Here is a 15218-nt window from a genome sequence, read left to right on the forward strand (position 1 = left end):
TGAAACCCAAATAAGTGGAAGTTATTAAAAAAAAAAAAAATCAAAAAACCTTGCAGAAATCAGGTCTGATAGAAATGGATGTAACTTAACTGCTATAATTTTTGTATAGAGAGTAAAAGACATGGATGGAACTGAACTGCTATAATTTTTGTATAGAGAGTAAATTTCTAATGCCATTCCTTGTTTCAGTTCAAATTTTTTGCTTCAGAATATTTTCATCAATATCAGTGTACTCAAAATTGAAATTATTTCCAATTTAATTCAGCTACAAGGGAAGAAGTCTTAACAAATGTCAGATCTCTTAAGGTGAAGATGAAGCGTGTTTTAAGGATCAGTCTAGAAAACCTAGATAAATGAACACCCAGAAGCACCTACCTATTCCTATTGACTTTAACATTACTTATAAATGTACCTTCCTTCCACAAAGAAGATAGGCTGCGTTAACATTAATGCAAATAACATAAGAAGATGCAGGTACCTGATATCATTCTCCTATTTCAATATCAAATGTGGAAGTCCATCCATTTCAAGAACTGACACACAGCCTCACCATTTGAAACATGTTACTTCTGCGCTTCTTATTGCACGGTGACAGCATCTGGCCCAATGGTTTTGATTCCAAGGCAAAGAGATTTTTCTCCTTCACAGCACACAGTGAACAGAAGAGGGATTGAACTGACTTCCCTCAAGTTTTCTTGTCAATGACCATTTCAGAAAGTTTTGACCAGATTTTTCAAAGCAATCTGATGTGATTGTGCTTCTAATCTCAACTCCAAATGAGCTCACTTCAGGAAACTTATCAACAAGTAAACAATAGAAGTTAAAACTCATATAACTGATCAATACAGTAATGCATGATTGCCATGAAGAAAGAGGCCAGTCTAAGCATTCATGTTATGTAATTTAGATATACTGTAAAAGTGTTTTTTAAAGGCTCCCTTTTCTCCCTAAAAGTGTATAACTGAAAAAGACTTAAACAAGTAGCTTCAAGCATGACATTACATTTTGCTCCAACTGTACTTACTACATTGCAGAGATTCTTGAAATTTCCAAAATATGCTCATGTGCTTTCTGGTATGGGTTGCAGAAGCATGCTTGATGTTTGAAAAGTTCTTCCAAATAGACACACATTTGATAAAATACATTTTTAAAAGAACTTAATTTAAAATATTCTTAGGAACATACTGTCATACTGAAGGAATTATGACATACTGATGGAATTATTCATCATAATTGGAACACAGATGTAATCTCACCTTATTTTTATTGCTTATAACTGATCTAGAAAAAAAAATAAAAATGGACAGCTCCTGGAATGGATGGGTATATGGAAAAAATCCTGCAATCATCAGCCTTTGATGCCTGGTCATCTCTAGCTACACGTAGGAAGCAGTGGTAGTGATACTGCATCATTACACCTGGAAAAAGGCGTACATATTTACATAAGGAAACCAGCAGAGTGAATTGAAGGTGTGCTCTGTGCTCGCTGGGAACACCCCCAGCCTGACCAGCTTGTCTGCAATCCTCCAATCAGACCTCTTTTGCAGAGCAGGTGGTATCTCCACAATCTTTTATAGAGATCCAAAATGTTTTCTTTCAATTAATAAAAATCCATTAAGCGATGTACTATTAATCTCTGCCTACTCTTCCCTCGGTCCCTCTTTAGAAACTCCCTGATAAGAAAGAAAAAGACTGAAAGACTTTGCCTTTTGCTTCAAGATGACAAGAGAAATTATGGGAAGCATTTGAATTTCAGTCACTTTGGCATTAATCTGGAAAAACTTCATTGACTAATAGAATTAGAGTGGATTTATATCAGCATAATTGAGTGGAATCTAGTCTTGTGCATTATAATGTGCGCTGTTTGGTTTTTTTTTTCCCAAGTCACATATCAGGGCTCATCCAATTATACTCTAACAGAATACTGACTATTTTCCTCTCTTGTTTTTTTTTTTTTTTTTAAAGAATTAATGTCAGGTAAACTTGCATATACTGCAAATCAGTAACAGTTACTTAAAATTTGCTACAGGAAAGTCATTCAATGTCTCTTCAGCAAATATTTGGAACTATTAATAGTTGCTAGATCTAATACCAAGTAAAACATGCCCAAGTACAGTCTGGGTGAAAATATCAGGCTATACTGAATGGAATTATTAGACCGTCCATCATTATGCCCACAGATGGGTTTATTACACTTCACATATGCTTGTTATGTAGCATTTAGCTAGAAGCTTTCTTTGGGCGCTGCTGAGAATGGGCTCCATATTGCAATAGCCACTTAACCCTCACAGTACCATAGAGAAGTCAGACAAGGGCAAAAAGAAGGAAGAGAAAGGACTGGAATTATTTCTGCATGAAGGAGTGCCAAATGTTAAAACTTTAATTGTTTGAACTTTACCTGTTCTATTTTAAGGACATATTAAACACCCTGACTGAATTATTCGCTGTCTTGCATATGTAAATTATTGAGTGAACCCTTAATTATTAAAGATTAGCACCTACTAACTGCTTAAGACAAAATAATATATGCACATATGGCACATATACATGGAAACATAAGAAAAATAGAGGCACACAGAAATCATTACTTGTGCTGAAATTTATGTTGTACAAAAACACTGGTCAATTATTGTGCATGTTCAAATAATTTTGTTAAAAGTCTCCTCTACATTTTCCAGAATAAGCACCAAAAAAAGATCTGTTTCTGCCTAAGCTTGTGATTTTCTCTGAAGATTTTTTTATTAACTGTTAATTACATCTAACTGACATAATCAATGTGTCATTAATATTTATCATCCAGTGGGGTGTGGTATAGGCAGACTGTTATTCACACAGGTGAATGAAACCTTAAGTAAGACAAATTAAGCATGTGCAGAGTATCAGATCCTCAAACTTACTATTTTGCTTAATTCCTTAAAATCTACATTTAAAGACAGAATATGGCACGGTAAAAGAACCATTTCACGTGTACTGATCTCAAATGTGTGGGCAAATCACACCTTACAGAAAATTTATCTTCTGGATATTTTTTTCATTGACTGAATCAAGGCATTAGCTGGTTTGTGCTGCCCAAGGTGTCAGAATCTAGCTGGAAAAATACCCTTCACATGAAAATTCAGACTTAGAAGTGTTAGTCTTTGAATGATTTTCATCTTCTGTTTCTTCCAACACAAAGTTAAAATGCAGTGCAGAAAGTCCTCTTGTTTTCCCATCCGCTTCAGTTAGTAGCATGAATAATAGAAATAGTCTTGATTCAACCTGTGCTACATCAACAGATATATTCCCAAGATCTTAGGGCAGCAGAACAGGCAGCGTTATCTATCTCAAAATAGGAAAAAAATCTGTGGCTTGCATACTTAACTACCTTTTCTGTACCAACATGCTCTAGTATACTTTCCTGCATCTGGAATAATACATCTGTAGCCCTCTGCACCTGAACTTACAGAAGTGCGGAATGGTACATACTGAATTAATTGCACTGAACATTCGAATGTGCAATGAGTTGTCTAGCAAACTCTGTTCACAGAACTGGATGCATGAAATCCAAATAAAACTACTTAAGCCCTTTCAGGAGGAATCCCTAAACGAAGGTTCTTTCACACCACCCATAGGCACTGACATCAAAGGCACAGGATCTCTGTGTGCCCATGTCATCTTGAGAGTGTGAAAAAGTCACTTATGCAAGGAACGGGTTTAATAGTAGATTGTAGTTCCTGGGAGCCCATGCAAAACCTTAAAAATGCAAAACTTCCATTATGTAGCAACTGAAGACTCTCTTTATTTATTCATAGTAAGACCTTCTCTTCTCCCATCCCTGCATGAAAAATCAAACAGAACAGAAAACAAAACTTATGACACATTAAAAAAGTGTTTTCAGAGCCCTGTCAAACAAAGCAACTTTCAAACAGCTTCCTCAGCAGGTAAACCTTCCTGAAAGAATTCCACCTTCATCTTCCTCTTACAGATGTCCATTGAAAGCCTCTGAAACCAGTAAAGGTGTGACCAGAGGGCCCTTCGATGCATACGTGCACATACACACACATGGATACAGAGCGATCATTTAAAAACACCGCACGGATGGCAGGGGTGAAGATAAATCATTCTGCCACAGTTGGCTCTGCTTTGAGGATTCCTGTTTGAAACATACATAGGAGTAATCTGCATCCCCCAAAAACATGCATGTTTATTAAAAAACTTGTTTCCTAACAGTAGTTTTTTACACACCAGTGCAATGACTGTAGTGTTTTATACATATTTAGTAAAAGAAAATAGGTATCTTTTTCAGATGCATATTGTCTTTTTCACACTCACTAGAAGTATGTTAAAAATTATTTGACTTCCAATTAATGACTTGGTATATCAGATGTAGCTGCTGGAGTCCCTGTGTCTGCCCTAGGCTCTTCTCTAATGCTTATTTCTGCAGCTCACAAGTTCATCTGTTGCAAATCAAAGTGATTTAATTTTTGAAAACATTACTCTGTATAACTGGATACTGATGATCCTGTTTGTGATCCTGTTTATTCAGTGTCCAAATATTACAGACACAGAATACATTCTAGGACCTTTTCTAAATGTTACGATTTGATGAGGTAGTTCACTCCTGAGCAGGAGCTATATCAGCAGGCTGGCTAGTAGCTTTGTTAATCTATATTGTGACATGGTTCAGGAATCATCTTGAATTAAGAAAAAGCATACCATTTTTGCATGTGCACCCTCCTCAAGAGTAATCTATCTGCTCACCTGCTTTCCCTAGTCCTTTGGTTTCTTTTTTCAGGTCCTTCCTTTTGGCACATCCTGCTTAACCATGTAGCCAACATATAGTCTAGGGAAGCTAGATGCAGTCCTACCTTTCCTTTCCTTACTTTTGTAAAACATTTATTTACACTTTACACATCATGCATATTCCCCTGCTATGAGCCCTTGTCACTCAGTGCTTATACAGTGATTGAACAACAACATTCACCTCCACAAACAAGCTTTGTCTCTGCTGAAGTCTCCATGGGATATCTGACCCTATATTCACCTTTCTGAGTTTCTTGATCTGAAATCCACCTTTTCTAAGCAAGACTGAGACAAGGACAGATAACTACTGGTTAAAGGCATTTACTACAGAACTGGTGTCTTGTTTAGCTACAAGAATCTCATGATGCTCAAGATCAGCTGTGGTTAGTGGGACTGTTGCCAACCCCTCAGCAATGTCAGGTATCTTGCTTGTTCTTATTCTTTATTTCTAGATGTCATTTCATTCTGTGTCAAATTTACAAAAGGCTGTATAAATATGTAGGTGACAAAGATTTGCACCAAGGTTAAAAAGAAATGCTAGATAAAATATCTAAGTACTTGGCAGAAAATTTCTAAAGCCCTTTTCACAATCCTGTTAAACAGGAATTTGAGGCATTTGCCTTCATCCTGAGCTTCATCTGATTAGGTAACATATATGTGTGAGCTACTGTAGTGATTAATCACTAAGTGATATAGCTGTGTTAATTCAAAAGCTCTCTATAAATGCATCTGCTGCTGACTCACCTTCTGGACAGTGTCATGGTTTAACCCCAGCCGGCAACAAAACACCACGCAGCTTTTTGCTCACTCCCCCCGGTGGGATGGAGGAGTGGATCAGAAGGGTAGAAGTAAGAAAATTCATGTGTTGAGATAAAGGCAGTTTAATAACTAAAGTAAAAGCCACACACACAAGAAAAGCAAAACAAGGGATTTGTTCACTGCTGCCCATGGGTAAGCAGGTGTTCAGGCATCTCCAGGCAAGCCAGGCTCCACCACACATAATTGTTACCTGGAAATACACATGCCATCACTCTGAATGTCCTGCCCTTTCTTCTCCCAGCTTCTACCATCATGACATCATATGGTGTGGAATATGCCTTTGGACAGTTGGGATCAGCTGTCTCAGCTGTACCTCATTCCAATCTTTTGTGCATTTCCTGCCTCCTCATTGTCAGGCCAGTATAAGAAGCTGAAAAGTCCCTGACTGCTCAGCAACAACTAAAACATCAGTGTTTATCAACATTATTGTTATAGTGAATCCAAAACCTAGCACTATACCAGCTATCAAGAAGAAAATCAACTATCCAAGCAGAAACCAGAAAACATAGCTACACTGTAAGTGCAAGCCAATTTTAATAGCACTCCTGGGAGCTACAAGGAATGTTTAACAGGTAAATTCACTATGTAATAGCTATGACATGGTTTCAAAGTCCAGTGTTAATGCTCTGAGAGATCCTCAAGACACACCAGGTCTGACCTCAGGCAATTAAACAAATCAGGAGTTGCAGTTGCCTACAATAAGGCAAAGTAAACAGCTCAACTTGCATGGTCCTGCTTTTCTACTGTATAGATGGCCTGATCAGCTCGTCAGTACAGAGATCTCTGAGTTGCTTAAAATGCCATTTCTAAGGTTCTGGTCAGCTCTAAAACAGGTTCTTGCTAGAAATAATCTCGGTGTAACCAATCAATGTAGAATTGCAGTTAACACATGCCCACTGTATAACAATTCCACCTCCAGCCAATGCCACTGCAAGGCACAGCTATTTGAATTTAAACAGGAATACCATAAGAAAAATTAACAGCTAGTGGTAATTAACAAGACTTCTTTTAATTAATTAATTAATTTGGCTGTACTCATAGTGACTGTACTGCAAATGGAAGTTTGTTTAATAGTCTGACTTGCAGTAAACATCACCATACTTTACTAAATGCCCTCTTTGTTGCAAAAGGACCTGTATAACTCCTGAATATTCCAACAGTTTATTGACCAACATTTTTTTCTAAAATATAAAGTAATTCCTTTGCAGTCATTTAAAGTCTTGAGTTGGAGCAATCCATACAGATGGCTTATGCAGAGAATGACTCCTGTTTCCAACCTGTTATCAGCAAACATACACATCTGTAACTTTATCCATTAGCCCAATTATGTTACAGGAGCTGATCTTGCATGCAAGAGTAACATACCATGAATATTTTGTTTTTCATTATTCCATTTTATTCCAAAATAAAAGTTGTTGTCTTTTGGGAAGATTTTTTTACTTTGAATTTCTTCCAGACTGAAGTCAGACAGGTATTCACAGACAGATGCTTTCAGTCTTCATCAGCCCTTGTCAGGAATTAATTATGGCAGTGGACTCAACAGCCAAGGCAGACCAAGGGGCTCTCTATGCAAGTCTTCTGATCCTCAGAGCTCTATCCTGATCTTCCTGCTTGAGATGCTGAAGGTTTTGTCCCTTTGCAGCCCCTGGCACTACAAATATTGAAGGATAAGGCTGTGCTATTGCTCAGAAATATCCTGCAACCTAGTTCTGGTGCAATAAAGGCTACAGTAGCAGCATGATGGTCCACCTACATATCTTCTCAGCTGGGTTAATTAATCTAGACAGATTGTTGAGTTAATGTTGCTCCACTGCTTTTGTTGCCCAAGGTAGCTTGGATAGACTTCTAAGGCACTGCTTTATTTTGTGTGGATGCATCCAAAAACAAAACTCAAGAAAACATATGAGACAAAAGAATTATGAGGGATGAAGGAGCATTTTGCTCCCAAACACCATAATCAATACCACTCAACAGAATAAAGAACAAGAAATATAGTCTTCTATTGTCAAACCCACCACAGTTTTCAGACAAATAAATTACTGTGTCAGTCAACAGAATTGTGAAGAGAGGCAGTTTAGTTTGAAACATTTCAAACTGATTGAATCAGGTTGAGGACAAGATATAACCTTCAGGAAAAGGTGTTGAGAAATAGGTTTTAACATCTATAAGAAAACAAATTAAACTTTTCCTTTGTTATATAGGATCAGTAGATTTCTACAAAAAATAGAATTGTAAGTTTACCTTTCAAGAATTGAAATTAAAAGTTCATCTTTCCACCAAAAAAACTAACAAATGAATGTGACAATTGTGATTTCTCAAACAAGGAACTAAATTGTGTTTTTTCTGATCTCTATTTTTCACTCTGAGTGGAAAGAAAATTGCTCTTCATATGGAACAAGTTTTCAGTGATAAACATGCAATGGGTAGAATACACTTCACTTCCCAAAACTATGTGTTACAGTGAATAATCACTCAGAGCATTAAAATGTTATAATCTGCCAAAGAACCCACTGATGCAATTTTTTACTCATTCTAGCAATCCCATCTGCTTTCTCAAGTGAATACAGATTAGCAGAACATGGGCTTTTACCTGTAGATTGAGAAGGAGGTTTTTAATTCCTGAAAATGAGTACTGCCATAAAGGAGTTCAGATTTTTTTTACTGGCATTATGCAGGTACAATTATTATCTTTCCTTTCTTAACATGGTCAGATGTGCAATTTGGTAAAGACCTGGAAAGAAACTTTAATGCCTGAAGATTTTGCCACTCAAAATGTAAATACTACTTCATTTCATACAGCACTTAGCGTTTTCAAGGTATTCATTTTTATACATTAATAAGTCAGATTGTGGTAGGGTAATGTCTGGGCTAGAGCAGCTGCTATGCATTAAATTACAGATTACAGGTATTCTTGGATAATTTAGACTTTTTTCTCCCTCTTTTTTAAACATTATTTCAACACATCTGAAATCCATTTGAAATCAGCTTGGGAATCCATTATTCCCTTCAACTCATCAGCTAAAGGACTTTATCATATATTGCATAAAAACATTAGCTTTCCTTAGAGTTCACTTCCTTTACATATTAATACTATACAAACTTTAATTGTGGGATTTAAACCTCAATGCCTTTTTGCCTAGTGTTTTGATTATACTAGTAATGAATGATGACCATTATTAATAGAAATATTTTGCATTTCAATACCACCTTTCACTAAAAGATATCACTTCCACATCTTAAGGCCAGTATTACAATTGGCATAGGGAGTAAATGCAAAAAGGGGCTTTCAAGAGCCCCTGTGTGAAAAACAAACAAACAAACAAGCAACAAACAAACAAAAACAAAACCACAAAAAGCAAGAACAGCAACAAAACCCAAAACAAATCAGAAGACCAAAACCCAACACGGAAACAGAGATCAGATTGTTTTGTTTACAGCTCTTTGCTTTGAGTTAAAATGCTTTCATATTTTTTTAAATACATATTCACACACTTATTATAACTTCCTATTTTCATCTGTTCTGATATATTAAAAAGTAAGAAAGATTCTGCATGTGGTCTTTAGTCTAAAAATGAATATATGAACCCTTCATCCTATAAAGAATACATTCTGGTTTTCTTTCAGGATGACCTAACTCTTTCTTGGTTTAGTTTTCCTTTCATGGGCTAAGAGTCAAGTTTCTAACCACACTACTTCCTTAACCTACTTATCAAGGTCATAAGAAAACTTGAAAATACATGTTGTTCATTAATAAAAAAAAAAGTATAGGAGTTCACTAAGCTTTCCAGGATCTTACGTAGTTCCAAGTAACACATTAAAAGGATTTTTTCTGTTTTTATAAAATTAAGACACATGTAGGATCAACTTAAAGTATGTTTTAATTCCATAATTTATTCCTAGGCAGGCTGTCCCCTGTGTCAACATGGACCTGCACTGGATTTATTTGAAATGCCTGTGGGTGTTGCTTACACAATTCTTTGGCCTTGAAAGTTTTGGATAACCAAATGCAGCCTAGGAAAACCCAGTGGTCCTAAATGGAATTAATACTGACATTGAAAGATGGAACAGTCTAGGAGAGGAAAACTACCAGATGAAGCTGCAAAAATTTCCACCAGAATTTTCAAACCATAGAATGTTTGATTGTTTTGTTTGTTTGTTTGTTTTCCCTTCATTGTCATGTCCTTAGAAAGCAGTAATAATTATTCTTCTCGGATTCATTTCAAACAGGATATTTATTGAGTATATAAAAATAACAGTATGACTTATTTAAGTTTGCAACAATAAAATGTTCAACCTACAGACTAAATAAAGACTAAGCCACATCATTTTCACTGAAGAAAGCTATCTGCTGCAGGCAATAGCAACACCCACCCACGTTGTCCAGTGCCCATATACAGTTAAGGAACTCGTTCCAGTTTTCAAACACTCTTTGATTTATTGACAATTTTATACTAAAATAAATTTTCTCATACTTTCTCTAGGCTACAGAGAGCTTTGCCTGCAATTATTTATTCTCGTACATAATTGCCCTGGTTATTTCTCTTGGTTGTTTTTTCTATATGTGATTTCTCACAGTGGTTCCATACAATTAAAGAAAATTCCACCTCTGGCAAGAATGTCAAGGAACTTACAAATGACTATTCTTTGATCAGTCATTTCTGCAAGCAAAAAATGCTGGTCAAATGCATCATTCATAGTCTACACACCAATATAAAAACTGAACAGGGGAATAGAATAGATTTACAGTTATAAACAAAAATGTAAAGAAAGTTTCAACACAGATTATCAACATGTAGGTAAAAGAATTAACTATCTGAAAAGACCCTTCAGTGCTGGCATTACAATCAGCTCCTGACATTAGTTCCAGGTGTGAATCTTAATGGGATGATGATCTGAAATATTTCCTACTTTCCTAAACCTGATACTGTTTACTTTTTACCTTTTTTTTTTTTTTTACTCTACCTATTAATGTGTACTAATATACATGATTAATTGTTAATTTAGAGGACAAGTATATCAAATTAACTGCAAACCATCTGGCCAAAATTCCTGTGATGATTCTGGGATATAAATGTCTTCCCAACGGGTCTATAAAACTTTTTAAAAAGCAGTCTCTTTGCAATCTTACTGTCTAATTTATCATTCTGACCACAGAATTTATATCCATTTATCAGGACTTAGATTCATCCCACAGTAGCAGCAAAGTGTCCATGGGTATTGAGTTGTCCCAAATATTTTGACCATGAATATTTCCTTTAACTACATTGTTTTTAGGATGAATTAAAATTTACAATTTATTTGTGAAGTCTAGGAAAAAAAAAATCTAGGAGTGATGTAGGCCTGGTTGGTTATGAAACAATCACCTGATCATTTGTAGTTTCATAAAGCAATGCGCAGCTCATATCAAATATTTATATAGTAGTATTATAAAGACATACACACATATCATGTAGCAAGTGGTATATCAGTAAGAAATAGCCTACTGGTCCCCCGAGAAGCATAAATTACAAAGCCATGGAGAAGAAAAAGCCAACAAAATAAGACTAACGCTGAACATACAGAGAGAAGTAAACATGGGAGCTTTAAAGTGTGTTGAGTTGAGTGATAGTTAGAAAAGTTTCCACTGTAAAGACAGAACAAAAGAAGCTCAAAGAGAAATTTGGTACTCATGTGCTAACGGCATGCAGTAGGAGATAGATTTTTTTTTTTGGTTGGTTTTGTTTTTGTTTTTTAATATTCTCTTTTTTTGTATTACACTCAAAGTATTCTCACCTTGTCTAGGGTTTCTGTATATGTTCTCTTTTTCACCCCAGAAACATTGTTCACATAAAAAGTGGGCTTTGGCCACTTGTCTTTAATATCCAGATGCATGGCAGCCCTGATGAAGGAGTAGCTTTGGCCAGGCTCCAGACATCTGGAAATCCCAAATGGGCAGACACTGCACATGCATAAATGAATAGTACAAAAGCTTTGGACTTTAATGTGTCTTGGATGCACTGAACTAACTAAACAATGTTGTATGGCACACGTATGTTCATTTATGTTTAAGAAATACAAAGAGATATGAAAGCACTACTTCTGTATTAATGAAGTACAGTAGAGATTTTATGGAGGTAATCCTGGGACTATATAAGCATTTCAGGGAACATGCCGTCCTCTACTGAGCAAGAAAAAGCATAAATAAATCTGTTTGTCAATGCTGTAATTCATTGTAATACTCCTAGTTGGAATGAACTGGATTTCTAAAGCATGGGGAGGACTGAGGACAGTATCCTGCTTTTATTAAAGTCAGAGGACTAGCTGCAGCCCAACGGACTCATTGGTATTACTAAAGTAAAATGAAAATATACTTTTTCTTCTATAAGTGCTGGACTGTTTTTTCAGTGATGAAAAAGGAGGACAATTGAGCTGAGGAAGATCATGCCTTTGCTTATGATTGCTCTGAGCATCTCTATTCACCAGTACACTCAAGATATCACACAGAAACTGCAGCAGTTTCAGTCACAAAGTAAAACATTTGGAAAGTGTTGACTTATTTGGCAGGGCTGAAGAATGGGGAGGATGAGGAAGATGAGAGCACAAAGATAGCAATCTTCTATGAGCAGCTGGCATCTGCAAACCAGGAAGATTTGACACTAGGAAGAGAAAAGGTGGAGAATGAGATGGTAAGGCCCACCCCCAGAGAATAGACAAAACGGGCAGAGAGCAGGTTATTTGCAGGCGGCAGAAGGAAGCGGTGGGTAAGACAAGAAATCACGCAGTGAACAAAGCAGAAACAACACTCAGCCAAGCAGGGGAGCGCATATTCTCAAGGCTCCACAATGTTCTTGGCAGGCCTGGAACAAGCCACCTGTTTATTTTTTTCCTTCTCTTTCTCCTTTTTCTTTTTTTTTTTTTTAAAAAAAAAAGTTTCCTTCCTATCTAATATTGTTGGGTTTTGTCAGTGTAGGGACTAATCCACACTGTGTATTTTCAGTGCACAACTTGCAGAACACATCGTTCCTGGGTGGTTCCTTGCAGAAACAGCTACAGATATATATGAATATTTTTATCGTAGTCTAGTTTGCTTTTAAAATACCTGATTTACCAACTTAGGAAGAGATATGGGGGAAACCTGGAAATTATTTTCAAAGTGCTGTTTACCCATCAGGGAGGCTAACTAGACTTTTCTGTCAAGATTGTTTCATGTCAGGAGCAGTCAGAACATGGTGCAGAGGTAAATACATCGCTCATGTGCCATTAGATAATGAGAAATGCAATTGTAATTTTGTTCCTTGGCTCCTTGAAGAAATGTTCAGTGAAGCATGATGCAAAAATTCTGGGAAGTTTTAGAAGATTCAATCTCAGATGTGAGAATTGCAAAGAAAAGTAAACTCAAAAGTGCCAACAGAAGGCAAACTAAGAAAAAATATTGCTTGATCTTGACTGCAGCCTCCTTTGCCTTCTTCCATTGACTTATTTCATACGCATATTTTTCCAGACCAGTTCACAAGGGTATAATGGCTTTCCACATCTCATGCTTTTCATTTAATAAACATGTTTCGGTTCTCCAAAATGCCTTCCAAGCAGAAAGAGTTTATAGAAAAACAATGTGTTTGAGATTGTGTGTCATGTCAGGAAAAGGCAGATTGCTATATAAACAGCAGGGTGACCTTGACCACCAGGAGTCCCTGAGTTCAAAACCAATTTTACCTGCTCTGTGGTTTTAGGATATTTCCCTGAATCCTTTAATGTGCTCTGACCTCAATAGTGGAATATAAACTATTGTGAGAACTTGGGAGCTCTGGCCTGTGAAGTGTCCATTTAATCTTCTGTTATGGGTTGTTTATGCTCTGGCCCAAAGAACAGGCTCCAGACAAGAAAACGTTCTTTGCCGTGCCAAGGAGACAGGGCAGAACAAGAGGGAAAAATGTGGGGGTGCCTGGGCACTGCAAGCCCCATGGTGTGGCAGGCTGGAAAACATCTGCCTTGAGAGACAGAGCCCCCCGACAATACCTGAATCACCCTGGGAGCCCCAGGGGCAGCTCAAGAAACAGGAGATGGTCATGATTCACTCAGCTGGTCTGTGCCCTCCTGCCCTGGGGTCAACTGTTTCTGGGCCCTTTGCCATGCGTATCTCAGGCACAGTCCTGACCTCTCCTGCGCAGACACCCGCAGACACAAATGACCTGCCCGCTGTTGGGTCTGCTGCTTGCTGTGGATGTTTTAATCTGAAGGGAGATATGTACCCATTTGTATCTGCCAGTACATCCAGTCCTTGTATGTAGTTAAGAGCATGTTCAAGCTTTGCTTTAAACAGTGCAATAAATTAGCACAGCTGTTTGATTCAAAACAATCCGTTTACTTGCCCACATGTGACTGTGTAAAGATTAGAGGAAATTAAAACATCTAAAAGTAGAAAGAATATCAGGGAAGAACACAATTTAAATGTGCCATGTGAGCCAGTGCTGACCATTTACGTCATCTCTGAATTACACAAGGCTGTTCCCATTTCCATCTCGACACCCTCACTGCTCAGTTGCTCTCAAAGGGAGGGCTTGCAATCAAAATCAGCATATCTCCTCTCCCCACTCTTGGTGGGAGCAGCAGAAACAGCCCTGGAGCCCGTAAATCTGTGCCTGCCATGCTGTGCCTCCCTACCACCGAATCCATCCTACATGAAGGTCAAGGGCATGTGTCACCCTGCAGGCATCTGCTGTGTTTGGGATCTCATGGGAAGGTTAGCTGAGGCCTGAAGAGTCCTGTGATCACAGGAGAGAGCCAAGCCTGTCTTATTTACCACTGCAACTCTTCAAGAAACCAAGTCATTACGAATTCTCAGCAAATCTATACCCTTCCTTCATTTCGTGTTGTAGGCAAAAATGGTGCTGACATGTGCTGGTGTTTGTGGGTCTTCTCTCCAGTTAGAGTCACACCTCCTGGGAGATATTTATGCACTTGGTGCCTCCAGGTTAGTTTCAGTGTCTTTAATCCAGACAGAAGCACCTACCTCAGCCCCCAGCAGGAGCTGTGGAGGGGCTCTGCTGGAGGATGTATCTTCAAGCATAAAGTAAGGAAGATGCAAGACACTCCTAATGTAGCCTGGGAGCTAGTAGCTTGGCAAGGAGAGGGCAAGAGAGCATGTTGAGGAAGGATATGGCACCTCTGCATAGGGAGTTTCAAACAGTGCTGCTGACTTGAGACAACCAGTGAATTTCCAGTTTTAATTGCCAGGGCTTTCTGGACTTCTTGGGCCAAGCTTAATTTCTCTGGTTTTATTTAGATGATACCATTTATTCATGTAGCAGAACACCCTCAGATTGGAAGGGTACAAATGTAGTTTAAAGGCTATTGTATGGGAGCTCTGAATTTCATTTCTAATGGTATGCTTCTCCTCCCATGTTTTACAAGCCAGGCAATGTAATTTGTGAACTCCATTTTCTTACTGACTATACCATTTTCCTGAGTGAAGTCCAATGCAAAAAGGGATTGAATAAGAAGATAACCACTCTTTTGTGGAAATGTTCACATTTGTATCTAAGACTGGAATTTGGAAAGAAAGACATCTTGTGGAAAATATTCTATAAACAGTATACTTTGATGTTGACCCTCACCATAAATACTCAGCACATCTGAAA

The sequence above is a fragment of the Nesoenas mayeri genome (assembly GCF_963082525.1).
Source record: "Nesoenas mayeri genome assembly, chromosome: 3".
Lineage (NCBI taxonomy): Eukaryota > Metazoa > Chordata > Aves > Columbiformes > Columbidae > Nesoenas > Nesoenas mayeri.